General features: G+C 61.4%; 1 long non-coding RNA gene across 4 annotated transcripts in view; it reads left to right on the forward strand.

Annotated features, from left to right (window-relative positions):
- The window catches only part of LOC135979302 (uncharacterized), a 30464-nt gene extending 17494 nt beyond the window's left edge, over nucleotides 1-12970 (forward strand). For 3 of the 4 annotated variants that reach the window (XR_010596631.1, XR_010596634.1, XR_010596635.1), the window contains 2 exons: nucleotides 2884-2940; nucleotides 8941-11040. This is a non-coding gene — a long non-coding RNA (uncharacterized LOC135979302). Of the gene's footprint in view, nucleotides 1-2883; nucleotides 2941-8940; nucleotides 11041-12172 lie in introns of those variants that run through there. The other variant, XR_010596633.1, reaches the window with a different exon arrangement.
- The last annotated feature ends 67 nt before the right edge of the window (nucleotides 12971-13037 follow it).

Raw genomic sequence — 13037 nt, forward strand, 5'->3', positions numbered from 1 at the left:
CCCAAGACAGGAATCCCTTCTCCCACAGGAATCTTTCCAGGCAGCCTACCCCCAGGGGTTTTGCCGGGCTGTGGCCAGCAAGTTCCCTTAGTTTCTCTAAAGAGGGATCTTTCCGCAGCTCGGCCTGGAATTCAGCGGCTGGGGAAGGGATGAGGACCTGCTCCCTCTCAGTGGCTGGGTCCCAGGCCGCAGCCCCGCCAAGTCCTGTCCCCAATGACTCTTTTCCCGCTGGGGTAGGAACCTGCACCCCCGGCAGGCCACCGCCCCCCATGTCAGGGCAGAATGCCCTTCGCTGGCTCTGGCTACAGGTGATGACTAGGGCACTCTGGGAGCTGCCCGGCCAATCTGCCAGGTCACCCCCCCCCCCATCAGCACCTCAGTAGGCAACTGATAATGCACCCCCACATCTTTGGGGCCCTCCTTGGCCCCCTATTTCAGATGTACCCTGGTCATGGGTACCTTAAATGGGGGCTCGCAGACACCCGTCAGGGTTAGGTAGGTGTTGGACACCAGCCGGTTTGGGGCCACCACCTCGGGCCGGGCCAGTGTCACCTCACGTCCCAGTGACCTGCTTCCCATCCACCTCCAGGGGAATGAGGCACTCGCTCCTCAGGGGCCGCCCCACACCCACCCTGTACACTGAGCATCAAGCCTCCCCGAGGAGCTGGCCTGGGAGACTTCTCCCTCTTGGGCCATTGCTAAACTGCCAGTCCCACCTGCCTGGGGATCCAGCCCCTTTGAGGGCTCGGTTTGCTCATTCTGTCCCTGAGCTTTTGGCTCCGGGCCCATCTGTGGCCCCCCTGCCCACAGTAATTACACCTCAGGTCCCGTTGGTCTCCAGGGGCTGGTGGGTCAGCTCTGGTATTGGCTGTGCCTCTCAGGAGGGATTTCTCCAAGACTTCCTTCAGGGAAGCCCCTGGGTGACCCCCCCCTCCCCACCTTCTGCACTGACGTGGGCCTGTCCCCCTGGGATTCCCTTCCAGTGCCCGACCTGCTAACTACAAACTCATCCGCCAGCAGCCCTGCGTGGCACAGGTCCTTCGGCCTCTTGTCTGCAAACTACATCCTCAGGTCAGGGGGGCAGAGTTCATACAGTTGCTCCAGCTCCATAATTCAATCACGTCCTCCTTGGTCTGGGCCCCGCCCCATTCACCCACTTGCGGGTGTATTTCCCAATCAGCGTGACCAGTTCCAGATAGGTCACCCCCTGGGTCTTCTGCACACTCAGGAACCTTTTCCTGTACGCCTCGGGGGGTCAGCTCAAACTTGCGCAGCAGGACTTGTTTGAACAGTTCATAGTCCCTTGCTTCCACCTCATCCATCTGGCTGAACATCTCTGTGGGTTTGGGACCCAGTAAGGGGGTGAGATGCCAAAGATGTCTGCAGGGTCAACCTGGTGCACATTGCAGACCTTCTCAAGGGCAGTGAAGAAGGCACCTCTATCATCCCCTTCCTTAAACTGTGGCAGCACTCTTATATCTGAGTTCCCTATGGGCTTAGCTAGCCTGGGCCCGTCCGCACTCACCACGGTAGGGGTCTCTCTGCTTCTCAGCTCTGCCATCGCCAGTTCATGCTGCCTCTGTCTCTGACGGTCCTCCCATTCCTTCTCATGGTCCTCCAGCTCTTTCAGTTTCTGTCCCTTTTCCAACTCCAACTGTCTCAGCTCCACCAACGGGGAACTCGGTCGGGAAGATCCCCTGCTGGTCGGAGAGATGGGCTGCCTGGCTGCTCCCAGCCTCTCTCTCAGGAACTGGCTCCTTAGAGTGATCATTCTCTTCCAACTGGGCAATCAGCTGTGCCTTGGTGAATTTTCCAAGGCGCGGCCCTCTCTCTCTCTCTGCACAGCTCTACAATGTCCTTCTTAAGGACATGGGTATAGGCCATCTCCATGCTGTTCCCAAGGGGTCATGGACTCACAGGCCTGTACTCTCTCAGCTCCCCACAATCCCTGGGAGGAACCCCTTCAGTGCGACAGCCACTCTCAGGGGTCCACTCTTTCTTGGGGGTTAAGCCGGAGGCTCCTCCGCCTCCTGGAATTGCACCTCTCAGAGCCTCCAGCATGCCCATCTCTCGCTAATCCCCCTTTGTTTTATTGCTCCCCAGTCACTTACTGCAGGATGCTCTGTCCACGGGGTGCAGTTTGATCCCACCTCTGCACCAGCTGTCCCGGAGTCACCGGGCGATGCTCTGGAACTGCTCCCTACGAAGCCAGGCAGGACTCTGGTCTAGCATGCCTCCTCTCTTTGAGCATACTGTCTGCAGGGCAAGAAGCTTACAGAGCTTCGACCTTCCTGGGTCTTACCTTGGAGCATTCAGCAGCCCCTTCCTCACCAGGCGCTTCCCGCAGCAAGTCTGCCCAGGCGAGGCTGCTGAGGAAGCCAGAGGGCCCTGCACCCCAACTCTGCAGTCAGAGGTGACTCTTAGCCAGCGTACAACAGAAGGTTTATTCGTTGACAGGAACACGGCGTAGAACAGACGTAACTATTACAAACATGTGTGCCTTTCAGCCAAGTCCATCTTGGGAATCCTGGGCCAGACGCCCTGGATTCCCCTTTTCCAGTCTCCCGAGGCAGACTGCCAGCCTCCAGCCACCTGACCTGGGACACTCCCCTTGATGCCCCTCCTCCTTCTTGGTCTCACTTCGCAGGCCAAAGGTGTCACCTGGCCGCACCCCCCTCCTGGGTCTCAGGTTACATAGATGCAAATAGCTGGGCAGTCTCACCTGCCCTGAGGGCCTCCGCAAAATCACACTCCCAATTCCCACCAGCTAAGTATTGGTGCATTACACTGGGAAACTAAGGTACACACAATATTAGTACAGGACAGTAAGACTCGCACGCAACATAACAAGATAAATAAAACCCCACTTCGTCATATCCACAGAACAAACTACAGCCTGCCTGGGATGGGTCCTTCAAGGTCATCAAACAGCTGAATGAGGTAAACTATGTAGTGAAACTGTCTAACTGGGCTCACAGCCACTGGGTGTACCATGTCAACGTGATTGAAGCCATACTTTGACAGGGAGAATTTGGTACTGGCCATCTGTGGCCAGCGGGAGGAGCAGGAAGATGACCCACTCGTGGATCTATTCCCTGAGACTGGGCCAGCCCTTCGCCGGAATCAATTCCCCTCTCAGATCAGCTAACCCCTGCCCAGTAGGCTGAGATCCGAGAGGCGCTGCTCTCCAACGAGCCTGGGCTCAGTAACCTGGCTGTCCACCAGGTGGCGACAGGAGCCCACCCCGCGGTAAGATGCTCCCCGTTCCAGGTCACTGGGAAAAAAGCCCAACCTGGAGAGAGAGGTCAAGGACATGCTGGCTATAGGGGTGGTCCAGCTGTCTTCCAGCCCTTGGGCCTCTCCCATAGTGTTGGTCCCCAAGAAGGACGGGTCAATCTGGTTTTGTGCGGATTACCGGAGGCTTAATGCCATCACCAAGTTCGATGCCTACCCCATGCCTAGGCCTGATGATCTTCTAGACGGGACGGGGAGGTGGGGGTCGTTATCTCACTACTATGGATCTCACCAAGGGCTACAGGCAAGTACCTTTTGGATCTGGATGCTGGGCAGAAATCTGCTTTTATCACCCTTCTGGGGTTATAAGAGTTCCTGGTCCTACCTTTTGGGCCTAAATGGGGCACCTGCCACCTTCCAGCGTCTGGTGGACCAGTTACTCATTCAGAGGGAGAATTTTGCCTTGGCATATAGTGATGATATCTGCATTTTTAGCCAGACCTGGGAGGACCATGTGGCCCAGGTTAAACAAGGGCTGAACTGGCTCCAGGACACAGGTCTGACTATAAAAGCTGGGAAGTGCAAAGGTGGGCGGGGGCGGGAGTTGTGAGAGATGTCAGACCTGGGCCACAAAATGGGGGGCGGCTGCCTAAAGCCAGAGCCGGCTCAGGTGGAGGTGATCAGAGATGGGCCCGTTCCCCAGATGAAAAAGCAAGTCCAGGCTTTCATTGGGATGGCGGGCTACTACCGGAGATTCGTTCCCCACTTTAGCTTCATAGCCACCCGAATCACTAAGGTATGTAAGAAGGGAAATCCAGATAAGGTGGTCTGGACCACGCAGTGGCAGAGGGGTCTCTGTGCTCTGAAAGAGGCTCTGGTCAAGGGCTCGGTGCTGGTAAAGCAGGACTTTGACAAGCTCTTTCTGGTGTTCACTGAGGCTTCAGAAGAGGGCTGGGTGTGGCGCCAATGCAGATTGACGGAAAGGGGGAGAGACATCCCATCGGGTATGTGAGCAGAAAGCTGCTGTCCCAGAAGCAGAACTCTCCAGCCATAGAAAAGGAACGCCTGGCCAGGGCAACTGGGCCTTAAAAAGCTGCAGCCATATCGCTTCTGGTCGGCTTTCCGCCAGGCCAGAGGGGGGCGCCCGCCGATGGCCGCCAGGCCAGAGGGGGGCGCCCGCCGATGGCCGCCAGGCCAGAGGGGGGCGCCCGCCGATGGCCGCCAGGCCAGAGGGGGGCGCCCGCCGATGGCCGCCAGGCCAGAGGGGGGCGCCCGCCGATGGCCGCCAGGCCAGAGGGGGGCGCCCGCCGATGGCCGCCAGGCCAGAGGGGGGCGCCCGCCGATGGCCGCCAGGCCAGAGGGGGGCGCCCGCCGATGGCCGCCAGGCCAGAGGGGGGCGCCCGCCGATGGCCGCCAGGCCAGAGGGGGGCGCCCGCCGATGGCCGCCAGGCCAGAGGGGGGCGCCCGCCGATGGCCGCCAGGCCAGAGGGGGGCGCCCGCCGATGGCCGCCAGGCCAGAGGGGGGCGCCCGCCGATGGCCGCCAGGCCAGAGGGGGGCGCCCGCCGATGGCCGCCAGGCCAGAGGGGGGCGCCCGCCGATGGCCGCCAGGCCAGAGGGGGGCGCCCGCCGATGGCCGCCAGGCCAGAGGGGGGCGCCCGCCGATGGCCGCCAGGCCAGAGGGGGGCGCCCGCCGATGGCCGCCAGGCCAGAGGGGGGCGCCCGCCGATGGCCGCCAGGCCAGAGGGGGGCGCCCGCCGATGGCCGCCAGGCCAGAGGGGGGCGCCCGCCGATGGCCGCCAGGCCAGAGGGGGGCGCCCGCCGATGGCCGCCAGGCCAGAGGGGGGCGCCCGCCGATGGCCGCCAGGCCAGAGGGGGGCGCCCGCCGATGGCCGCCAGGCCAGAGGGGGGCGCCCGCCGATGGCCGCCAGGCCAGAGGGGGGCGCCCGCCGATGGCCGCCAGGCCAGAGGGGGGCGCCCGCCGATGGCCGCCAGGCCAGAGGGGGGCGCCCGCCGATGGCCGCCAGGCCAGAGGGGGGCGCCCGCCGATGGCCGCCAGGCCAGAGGGGGGCGCCCGCCGATGGCCGCCAGGCCAGAGGGGGGCGCCCGCCGATGGCCGCCAGGCCAGAGGGGGGCGCCCGCCGATGGCCGCCAGGCCAGAGGGGGGCGCCCGCCGATGGCCGCCAGGCCAGAGGGGGGCGCCCGCCGATGGCCGCCAGGCCAGAGGGGGGCGCCCGCCGATGGCCGCCAGGCCAGAGGGGGGCGCCCGCCGATGGCCGCCAGGCCAGAGGGGGGCGCCCGCCGATGGCCGCCAGGCCAGAGGGGGGCGCCCGCCGATGGCCGCCAGGCCAGAGGGGGGCGCCCGCCGATGGCCGCCAGGCCAGAGGGGGGCGCCCGCCGATGGCCGCCAGGCCAGAGGGGGGCGCCCGCCGATGGCCGCCAGGCCAGAGGGGGGCGCCCGCCGATGGCCGCCAGGCCAGAGGGGGGCGCCCGCCGATGGCCGCCAGGCCAGAGGGGGGCGCCCGCCGATGGCCGCCAGGCCAGAGGGGGGCGCCCGCCGATGGCCGCCAGGCCAGAGGGGGGCGCCCGCCGATGGCCGCCAGGCCAGAGGGGGGCGCCCGCCGATGGCCGCCAGGCCAGAGGGGGGCGCCCGCCGATGGCCGCCAGGCCAGAGGGGGGCGCCCGCCGATGGCCGCCAGGCCAGAGGGGGGCGCCCGCCGATGGCCGCCAGGCCAGAGGGGGGCGCCCGCCGATGGCCGCCAGGCCAGAGGGGGGCGCCCGCCGATGGCCGCCAGGCCAGAGGGGGGCGCCCGCCGATGGCCGCCAGGCCAGAGGGGGGCGCCCGCCGATGGCCGCCAGGCCAGAGGGGGGCGCCCGCCGATGGCCGCCAGGCCAGAGGGGGGCGCCCGCCGATGGCCGCCAGGCCAGAGGGGGGCGCCCGCCGATGGCCGCCAGGCCAGAGGGGGGCGCCCGCCGATGGCCGCCAGGCCAGAGGGGGGCGCCCGCCGATGGCCGCCAGGCCAGAGGGGGGCGCCCGCCGATGGCCGCCAGGCCAGAGGGGGGCGCCCGCCGATGGCCGCCAGGCCAGAGGGGGGCGCCCGCCGATGGCCGCCAGGCCAGAGGGGGGCGCCCGCCGATGGCCGCCAGGCCAGAGGGGGGCGCCCGCCGATGGCCGCCAGGCCAGAGGGGGGCGCCCGCCGATGGCCGCCAGGCCAGAGGGGGGCGCCCGCCGATGGCCGCCAGGCCAGAGGGGGGCGCCCGCCGATGGCCGCCAGGCCAGAGGGGGGCGCCCGCCGATGGCCGCCAGGCCAGAGGGGGGCGCCCGCCGATGGCCGCCAGGCCAGAGGGGGGCGCCCGCCGATGGCCGCCAGGCCAGAGGGGGGCGCCCGCCGATGGCCGCCAGGCCAGAGGGGGGCGCCCGCCGATGGCCGCCAGGCCAGAGGGGGGCGCCCGCCGATGGCCGCCAGGCCAGAGGGGGGCGCCCGCCGATGGCCGCCAGGCCAGAGGGGGGCGCCCGCCGATGGCCGCCAGGCCAGAGGGGGGCGCCCGCCGATGGCCGCCAGGCCAGAGGGGGGCGCCCGCCGATGGCCGCCAGGCCAGAGGGGGGCGCCCGCCGATGGCCGCCAGGCCAGAGGGGGGCGCCCGCCGATGGCCGCCAGGCCAGAGGGGGGCGCCCGCCGATGGCCGCCAGGCCAGAGGGGGGCGCCCGCCGATGGCCGCCAGGCCAGAGGGGGGCGCCCGCCGATGGCCGCCAGGCCAGAGGGGGGCGCCCGCCGATGGCCGCCAGGCCAGAGGGGGGCGCCCGCCGATGGCCGCCAGGCCAGAGGGGGGCGCCCGCCGATGGCCGCCAGGCCAGAGGGGGGCGCCCGCCGATGGCCGCCAGGCCAGAGGGGGGCGCCCGCCGATGGCCGCCAGGCCAGAGGGGGGCGCCCGCCGATGGCCGCCAGGCCAGAGGGGGGCGCCCGCCGATGGCCGCCAGGCCAGAGGGGGGCGCCCGCCGATGGCCGCCAGGCCAGAGGGGGGCGCCCGCCGATGGCCGCCAGGCCAGAGGGGGGCGCCCGCCGATGGCCGCCAGGCCAGAGGGGGGCGCCCGCCGATGGCCGCCAGGCCAGAGGGGGGCGCCCGCCGATGGCCGCCAGGCCAGAGGGGGGCGCCCGCCGATGGCCGCCAGGCCAGAGGGGGGCGCCCGCCGATGGCCGCCAGGCCAGAGGGGGGCGCCCGCCGATGGCCGCCAGGCCAGAGGGGGGCGCCCGCCGATGGCCGCCAGGCCAGAGGGGGGCGCCCGCCGATGGCCGCCAGGCCAGAGGGGGGCGCCCGCCGATGGCCGCCAGGCCAGAGGGGGGCGCCCGCCGATGGCCGCCAGGCCAGAGGGGGGCGCCCGCCGATGGCCGCCAGGCCAGAGGGGGGCGCCCGCCGATGGCCGCCAGGCCAGAGGGGGGCGCCCGCCGATGGCCGCCAGGCCAGAGGGGGGCGCCCGCCGATGGCCGCCAGGCCAGAGGGGGGCGCCCGCCGATGGCCGCCAGGCCAGAGGGGGGCGCCCGCCGATGGCCGCCAGGCCAGAGGGGGGCGCCCGCCGATGGCCGCCAGGCCAGAGGGGGGCGCCCGCCGATGGCCGCCAGGCCAGAGGGGGGCGCCCGCCGATGGCCGCCAGGCCAGAGGGGGGCGCCCGCCGATGGCCGCCAGGCCAGAGGGGGGCGCCCGCCGATGGCCGCCAGGCCAGAGGGGGGCGCCCGCCGATGGCCGCCAGGCCAGAGGGGGGCGCCCGCCGATGGCCGCCAGGCCAGAGGGGGGCGCCCGCCGATGGCCGCCAGGCCAGAGGGGGGCGCCCGCCGATGGCCGCCAGGCCAGAGGGGGGCGCCCGCCGATGGCCGCCAGGCCAGAGGGGGGCGCCCGCCGATGGCCGCCAGGCCAGAGGGGGGCGCCCGCCGATGGCCGCCAGGCCAGAGGGGGGCGCCCGCCGATGGCCGCCAGGCCAGAGGGGGGCGCCCGCCGATGGCCGCCAGGCCAGAGGGGGGCGCCCGCCGATGGCCGCCAGGCCAGAGGGGGGCGCCCGCCGATGGCCGCCAGGCCAGAGGGGGGCGCCCGCCGATGGCCGCCAGGCCAGAGGGGGGCGCCCGCCGATGGCCGCCAGGCCAGAGGGGGGCGCCCGCCGATGGCCGCCAGGCCAGAGGGGGGCGCCCGCCGATGGCCGCCAGGCCAGAGGGGGGCGCCCGCCGATGGCCGGTTTCCGAAAGATGGTGCTCAGCTAGTGCGGGTCTAATTCTGCCCGAAGAAACATAACGTTTTCATGCTGTGACGTTCTGTACCTCCACCACTCTGGCCGACTTACCAGACCCCCCAGATAGCCATGGCTGCAATGTTTCCCATTCTCCGGTTACTTTCTGTGGGTGTTGGAGATGTGTATTCCCCACCAGGGTGAAGGTCATCGGCGGGCGCCCCCCCTCTGGCCTGGCGGCCATCGGCGGGCGCCCCGCCAGGCCAGAGGGGGGCGCCCGCAGATGGCCGGTTTCCGAAAGATGGTGCTCAGCTAGTGAGGGTCTAATTCTGCCCGAAGAAACCACAGAGAACTGTATTGGACCTAAATATCCAGACTGTCTGCAGATGCGGAAAAGAACCGTGTATCAGTAGCTTACACTGAGTTTGCGTGCGGGACATGGCATTGTCGGTTCTCACTTACACACGCCTTGTGCTCTCTCTCTCTGTTTCAGACATCATGAAGCACAAGTGGAGAAGAAGGAAGTGTCAGGAATGCCATACACGGAGGAGAAAAGAAGATGGAGGAAAAGGAAAGGAACTCTGGGCACAGTAACCAACCTCAAATCAGGCCTCAGGTCATGTAATTAGGCTGTAGGGGAATCTCGAGCCTCTTAATACCTTGAGCAGCGTGACCGCCCTGTAAGCTGGGTCCCGGTTTGTGCTATTGTGTCGTTTTGACATTCTGCTCCGTTATCTGGCTATTGACGGTGACTGCCCTGTCATCAGGGTGCAAGTCACCTCCCCCTGTCTTTGGAGGGGCATTGAGCTCTTTGTTAAACTGAGCAATGTGACCGCCCTGTATCTGGTGTCTGGGTCTCTGCCCTCTTGCTCATTTGGCTTTACGCCGTGCTCTGCCCCATTAGTCAGCGTGACAACCCTGTAATTAGGGTCTATGTCACAAGCCTCTCTAGGATAGGACATATTGAGCTCTTTGGTACTTTGACAGCTTGACCTTCCTGAAATTCAGGTTATGGTCTCTCCTCTTTGGCTAATGCCAGCGACCACGCTGTAATCAGGGTACAGGTTGCATCTCGCTTTTGAAATCTGGGTAATTAGAATCATTTCCGTTATGTGGGCAGCTTGACCTCCCTGTAACTAGGGTGTGCGTCTCCGAGGCCCTCTGGGTCTCTTGGCCTCGTGCTGTCTTCACAACCTGTTGCGAACGACCGCCCTGTAATCAGGGATCGGGTCTGTGCCCTCTAGTCTTTTGGCACTTGGCCAAATGCAGCCACTGCCCTGAATGAGCACCCTGTAAACAGGGTACAGGTCTCATCTACTACTATTTCTGGCGCCCCCATGAGACTGTGTCCAGAGTTCCGGCCCATCCAACAGCGCTTCCAACATGCCTGGAATTCTGCAGCCAAGTCTCCTGCTTTCTGCTCACTTCTTGGACTCTTGGAGACCTGACATGCTATTGGTGGTACGATCCGAAAGTGAGTGTCCGCGGCGGTTTTGGACCGTTGTCGAAAGCGGTTCTCATTTACACACGCCTTGTGCTCCCTCTCTCTGATTCAGCCATCATGAAGCAGAAGTGGAGAAGAAGGCCTAACTTGTGTATTTCTCACACATTTCTAAAAGGAAGCAAACAAAACTAAATGTTCTGGCAACTGGCAGTTACTCTCCGCACTTCACAACTTTCAAACACCTACTCTACTTAAACGGTCACACCAACCAAAGTGTACCACACATTCAATATTAACTTTGTACCTATTGTGTCAGAAGTGAGAGTGTTTTTAGTAGTTGTGTCCATTGGTGGAAGTGGCAGTCGTGGTGTTTTAGTAGTCTTTTACGCTTATTGAATTCAAAGGATGATGATGTGGATGTTTTAGGTAGGTATTTTTCTGTTAAGTCTTGGTATTTGGGTAGAGGTGCAGTATTTTGTGATTATGACTGTTTTTCTGGTATTGGTTTAGTGTGAATTGTTGGCAATTTTAGATGTTTTTGTATCCGTACATTTGTAGATGTCTTTAGAGGGGAAAGCTGAGGTTGCCTGTTTGGTGCAATTTGATTGGTGTGAAAGTTAATTTCGGGTAGGTGTTTGAAAGCACTGAGGTTTGAATTTTTAGCTCAACAGGGATGCAGGACCCACCTGGCTACCTCAGTTCTTACTGTCATTCCTAATTCCAAAATCTTGGATGAAGATGACCAGGCAGAATAAAGATATCTCCAGAGACTTTCAAGAGGGTAGCATTTCTGCAGCTTTAGGGGATCCTTTAAACCTTATTGAGCGTTTCAAAGTGTAATAATTGTGGAAAACTTCCACTTCTGCCAATTCAAAGTTGAACAATGACCTGTATTAAAGGACTTACACTGGTAGTTAATTCTGTTCTGTATTAAGATGATTTTGCTAAAATCGCCACTTTCTGATGTGTGAAATGAATTATCTAGGTCTGATTATACCTATTTGATAAAAGTGTGATAACGACCCCATGTTAAATGCATGGATTGAACTTTGATTGTCATATCACATTGCTTTGCTTTCTGTAACTCCTTATTTATGAATGTATTTGTTACTATTTATGTAATTCAATTAATAAAATGTATACATTCAAGTATAGTCTCAGTTCTTTCTTTGGCTAAACAAAAAGGAATCTGATAAACTTGTGAAGAATTTTGGTATTGTTACGTTTAATTTAATTAACATCTTTTTACCCTTTTCAGGCGGTCGTTGGAAGTAACTACCCTGTAGTGGTGCAAGTTTGATTTTTCTCTTGGATCACACGTTTTGGGCAGACTGCAGTGTGATCTTGAGAATGGAGATCGCACTGCCACTTCGGTGCATAAGGTTGCCCTCCTAAAGCTTCTAAGGTGCACAAGAATAGGCCTTTGTTTGGTTCCTTCACTGTTCCCAGGCTTATAGATTGCTTGAGAGCTGCAGGCCCTAGAGCTCACTTCCTGAGCACAATATATGATTGTGGCTATGATAAGATTGGACTAAAACTAGCAAGGTCCCGTGGTTTCTGCACCTTTCCCGTTCAGACATTTTTTAAAAAGTAGATTAATGTAATATTTTTATATTTAATTCAATCCCAAGTTTCTCAGAAATTGACTTTTACGGTGCACTCAATTTTCAATATGCTAATACATGTGAGGTAGTGTGGTCTAGTGGTTTAGAGCACTGGCCTGGGATTCAGGTGACCTGGTTTCTATTCCTGCCTCTGCTGCTGGGTCACTGGCTGTCCTTGGGTCACTTGGTGGTCACTTTGCCTCCCTGTGCCAGTGTCCCCCTCCATTTAAAAAAAAAAGTGGGGGAGGGGAGATGATTGTACTGACCTCATTTGTAAAGTGTTTTGAGATCTACAAGCACTAAACAGAATTTTTACTGGGTGCATGAAGATATAATTCACTATGGAGGCATTAATTTTGCTAATGCTGTGAAGAAAACTCTCTTGTGCATAATGAATTGAAACAGCCTCTCTCTCTTTGCATTTGTTAATTCATTTCTCCTATACCAGGTGCTTTTTGTTCCATTGAAATATGCATGGGGATGTGCTTTTTATTTATTACCCTTGCCCTATGATTTATTATTCAAAAGTGGGCAACTTGGAAAGCAAATACTCAATATTAGGTGATTGTTCGCCTGCTGTAGAAAAAGCCCGTGAAGAAGTGTGCAGCAGCTGCAGTTACACTAGGGGAACTCCATGACTTCAATAGATTCAATAGTCGTCTTTTCTCTGTTTACAGGTACTCTGACATGCCCCTTTCCCCCTTCACTTAAACCCAATTCAGAGGCAGCTGATGAGTCGCAGGTGCACTGGCTTCTTCCTTCTTAGAGGATGAATGGCACGCTATGAGAGACCTGAAACCCGATGGTATGATGATGAGGGCTCTAATTCAGCAAAGTACCATTCTAGCATACCTCAGCCAGAGTCATCATGCGTACCTAGAAAAAGAAAGGGCTTCCACAGCTAAACAAAAGATCTGTCAGGACTGACTATTCAATAGAATAGGTTGCTGCTAGTTAACCTGGTGTAAAGTTGGTTAAACCTCTCAAAGACTGCATTGGTGCAGGTTGCATTTCCACTGAATAATTACCATACCTTCTGCCTATTTAAAAATGATCTTCCCTGCTGTTTGATTTGTCTATAATGGCCTTATTGTTTAAAACTATTGTGTCGTGTTGCTCTCCACTGCTAATTAGCGGAGCTTGTTAGAAAAAAACAATTGCCAGAGTTTGCTCTTTTGTTGAAATTGAAACACACTGCAGGACTGTGTCAATTCTGACAGAATCCACCAGAAACCAAGCATGTTTCCAATGGAACTTTGCCGGCCAGGCAAAATTCCATCAGAAACTTGCTTGGCTTCCTGACAGCTCAGCTGCCGGGCTCCTTGATAGACCATGTGGCACGCTGCTGGGGAACCTGGGTTTCCAGGCTCCCAGCTCCTCAGCTGCCTGCCTGGTGGGCTGATGGGAAGCTGGGAGCCTGAAAGTTGCGGGAGCCCCAGCTGCCAGGCTCGTGACTCCTCGCCAGGTAGGGCTCTTAGGGTCCATGGCTCCAGGACAGCCCACCAGGTGTGCTACCGTGGAGCTAGGTCTTGTAAGGCTCCA

The sequence above is a fragment of the Chrysemys picta genome, unplaced genomic scaffold (genome assembly GCF_011386835.1).
Source record: "Chrysemys picta bellii isolate R12L10 unplaced genomic scaffold, ASM1138683v2 scaf760, whole genome shotgun sequence".
Taxonomy (NCBI): Eukaryota; Metazoa; Chordata; order Testudines; family Emydidae; genus Chrysemys; species Chrysemys picta.